This window comes from Carettochelys insculpta, chromosome 1 (genome assembly GCF_033958435.1).
Source record: "Carettochelys insculpta isolate YL-2023 chromosome 1, ASM3395843v1, whole genome shotgun sequence".
NCBI classification, from domain to species: Eukaryota; Metazoa; Chordata; order Testudines; family Carettochelyidae; genus Carettochelys; species Carettochelys insculpta.
The window spans coordinates 106739767-106744003 of NC_134137.1; positions in this window are offsets into that span (position 1 = coordinate 106739767).

Here is a 4237-nt window from a genome sequence, read left to right on the forward strand (position 1 = left end):
CTTTTATTTGTGGAAGAGGAGCTGCCCCCAGGGGATGAGGAAGCAGCCGCAGACCTAGCTGCCCTCTGACCCCTCCCCCCCCCGGCCGCACATGCCGCCGGCTGTGGAGCTACCCCACGAGCACAGACTGGTGGGAGCGGCTGGTGCTCGGCGAGTTGGACAACGACCGCTGGCTCCAGAATTTCCGGATGAGCCAGAAGACATTCCTGGAGCTCTGCCAGTGGCTCACCCCGCCTTATGGCACCAGGACACCCCCATGTGACGTGCCCTCACCGTCGAGAAACGGGTCAGCATCGCTGTCTGGAAGCTGGCCACTCCAGACAGCTACCGATCCGTAGGGCAGCGGTTTGGCGTGGGCAAGGCCACCGTTGGGGCTGTGCTCATGGAGGTAAGAGGACCCGGGGGGGGAGCCCTGGGGGGAGTCCGGAGGGGGTAGCCCTGGGGGGGAGCCCTTGGGGAGCCCTGGGAGGGGGGAGCCCTGGGGTGGAGGACCAGACACACCCTGCACACCCCTCACTGGTGCTCTCTCATGTCCTTCCCCTGCAGGTCGTCCGCGCAATCAATGCCCTGCTCCTCCACAGGCTCGTACGGCTTGGGAACCCGGATGCTGCCATCATGGGGTTTGCCAGCCTGGGCTTTCCAAATTGCTTTAGGGCTCTGCATGGGACCCATATCCCCATCCGTGCACCAGAGCACGGTGGAGGACGCTTCCTCAATAGGAAGGGATAGCACTCCGTGGTCCTCCAGGCCTTGGTGGACAGCCGGGGCCGCTTCCTGGACATTTACGTTGGTGGACCTGGCAGCACCCACGATGCCCGGTATTCAGAAATTCAGGCCTGTGCCGCCGGCTGGAGGCAGGGACCTACATCCCCCAGCAGGAGACCCTTGTGGGGGACACCACCATGCCCCTCTGCGTCATCACAGACGCGGCGTACCCCCTCCGGCCCTGGCTCATGCACCCTTATACAGGCTGGTTCAACACGCACTTGAACCATGCACGCCAGGTGGTCAAGCGCACTTTCGGCCGCCTCAAAGGACACTGGAGGTGTCTCCTCACCCGCCTGGATGCAGGCCTCACCAACATCCCCCAGGTTATGGGCGCGTGGAGCGCACTCCTCAACCTGGTGGAGAGCAAGGGAGAGGCCTTCTTCCAGGGCTGGGCTGTGGAGTCTGGCAGGGCCGACGTCCAGCCACCCGCTGCCCCCAGTTGCCAGGTCGACCCTGAGGGGATCCGGGTCCGGGAGGCCCTGCGGGCCCATTTTGACCAGGCTGCGGGGTGAACGCTGGCAGGGCCAGCTGCGGGCGAGCCACCCACTGCACCCCCCTCATCCTCCACAACAATCCCTGCCCCCATGCCCACACCACAGAGCACCTGAGAGCACACACATCCCCAATTTTCTTTGAAATAAATGGAAATGTTGTTTCAAACCAAACAGTGCAACCTCTTATTATTAACATAGAAAAAAAGTGGGGAACTATTTACATGGGGGGCAGCTAGCAGAACAGGGGTCCAACACAAACGATATACAAATGGGGGATATGTACAAAGGGGGGGGGCACATCCTTGGCCCCGCACCCTAATGTCCAGCGGCTGGTGTTGGCGGGCACGACCCTCACCTCGGCTGGAGCCCTGGGCGAGGCTGGGTGGGGGCGGGGAGAACCGGCAAATATGGCTGGCCGGTGTCCGCAGGCCCATGGTCCCCCTCGGTGGCAGGCCCCAGGGTGGCTGACGGTGGAGGGACGGCAGGTGGCGCGGTGGGCAGAGCAGTGGGGGGGGGGGCCAGGCGTTGCGCTATGCGCTGAAAGATGCACATGAAGGCCCACCAAGCCTCCTGGCGCCAGGCCAGCGCTCAGTCTTGGAGCTCCAGCCACCGCTCCTCCACCCGCAGGCGCTGCTCCGACACCTCCAGCTGATGCCAGAGGGTCGCGAGCAGCTGGGGGTCCATGGCCGTCTGCGGGTGGCTCCGCCATCAGCCTCATCCTGGGGCTGGTCGGTGCTCCGCTGAGGGGCTGGCATGCTGGGATGGCTCTGGTGGGCTCTCTGGGACGACGGACACCTCACCGGCACTCTCCGGGCCCTCCGATGGTGCAGCTGCGGAACACGGGGGGCAGAAGAGTGGAGACAGCCATTAGTGTGGGCCCTGACCCGTGGCCCTTGTCCCCCCACCGCTCTGCTGCTGGTTCCCCATCCCCGTCCCCGGGAGATGCTGCTGCTGCTGATGGGTGTACCCCCCTGCCACGGGGGACCCTAGGTTCCGCTCCCCCCATCCCCAGGGATGGGGCATGGTGCTGTTCTGCTGGGGGGCAGGGGCTGATGGACTCTTCTGAGGGACGTGCCACTGCTGTCCTTGGGGTCATGGTCATCTGGGCATGTGGAGGGCCCTGGTCATGTGTCTTGTCCCCACCCCTTAACTCCGGGGGTGTGCACCAGGGGGGTACATACCTGATGGTCCGCTCCCATGGTCAGGGGACACCCTCTGGGTGGATACCCTGCTGGAGCTCTGGGACAGGAGGACAATGCGGAGCCCCCCATCGCTGGAGGAGTCCCCCTTCTCCTCCTCTGGACTCCCAGGGGTGGGCTCCTGGGGGTCCCCTAGGGTGCAGGGCTTGCCTCCAGGGCGGACTCCATCTCCGGGGCCTGCTGGGGCTCATCGGCCAACGTGTCAAGAGTGGCCGGGGGAGAGGAGGTGTACCGGGGGCCCAGGATGTCCCTGAGCTCCCTGTAAAGGGGGCAAGTGGCGGGGTTGGCCCCAGATCGGCTGGCCGCATCCCGGGCCCGGGCGTAACCCTGCCGCAGCTTCTTAACCTTACTCCTGACGTAGTCAGGAGCACGGGCAGGGTGACCCCGGGCAGCCAGGCCCTCAGCCAGCCAAGCGAACGCATCCATGTTCCGCCTCTTGCTCCCCATTACCTGGAGCACCTCCTCCTCACCCCAGAGCCCCACCAGGTCCCAGATCTCGGCCTCCGTCCAGGAGGGGCCCCGCTGCCTCTTTCCCAGCTGGCTGCCAGCCTGGGAGCCCTGGGTCCCCTTGTGGGGGGTGCCTTGGCGGCGCTTGGGGAGCTGGCTGGCTGCCATCGATGAGGGGTGTTGGGCTGCGGCTGCTGCGGGCGTGCAGGCTGAGCGCGTGGCAGTGCTGCTGCCTGCACATGCTCTCAGCTTCCTGCACAGGAATGCAGGGGGCGGGGAGCTTTAAGGGGCTGCTGCATGCGGCGACCATAGAGCTCAGGGGCTGGAGAGAGCGTCTCTGAACCCCTCAGCTCATGGCCGCCATGGCGGACCCCGCTATTTCGATGTTGAGGGATGCGGATCTTCTACATGTGCCCTACTTCGACGTTCAACGTCGAAGTAGGGTGCTATTCCCATCTCCTGTTGGGGATAGTGACTTCGACGTCTTGCCGCCTTAAGTCAATTTCAGCTTCGAAATAGCGCTCGCCACGTGTGGCTGGACCAAGTGTGATGGTGTACTGCTGTGATCTCATGCATAGGATCAATCAAACTTTGGGACAGACAGGCAGGCAACTTTGGCCCTCTCCTAAGCAAACTTCTAATTGTGCCTCCAGCTGTGAACATAGTATCAACCAATTGGAGAGAGACCAAAGTAGGAAAACAAAAATAAGAGGTTAGGGAGGTATGACCTACAAGGAAAGGTTGAAAGATTTAGACATGTTTAGTCTAATGTGGGAGCATCAGTCTTCAAATACATAAAAGGTTGTTGTAAAAAGGACAGTGATTGAGTGATTTCCTTCTCCACTGGAGTATGGGACAAAAAGTCGTTTAGTTTGTGGCAAGGGAACTTTAGCTGAGACATTCAGGAGTTTTTACTCATTATAGGGGTAAGGAAATCCTGGAATGGGTTACCAAAGGAGGATGTGGAATCCCCCTCAATGAAGGTTTTTTAGAACAGGTGGGACAAACATCTTATAGAGATGGTCTAGGCACTCTTGATCCTGCCTCAGCATGGAGGGCTAGACCTGATGACATTTTGAGGCCCCTTCCAGCCTTACGTTTCTATGATTAAGTCCAACTGGTATTAATGGGGCACATTTGTGTGGACTACTATAATTGTCCTAACTTTCCTCTTTTTTTTGCTCCTATTCCTGAACATTAGAAGCTTTTTCTGGAAGGCAGGAAAGAAGGAAGGAGTGTTGGTTAGGATGGGAATAAAAGAATAATCATAATGATGCAAAATGGAATTGCTAACATCCACCTGTATAACTGTTAAGGGCACAGACGAAA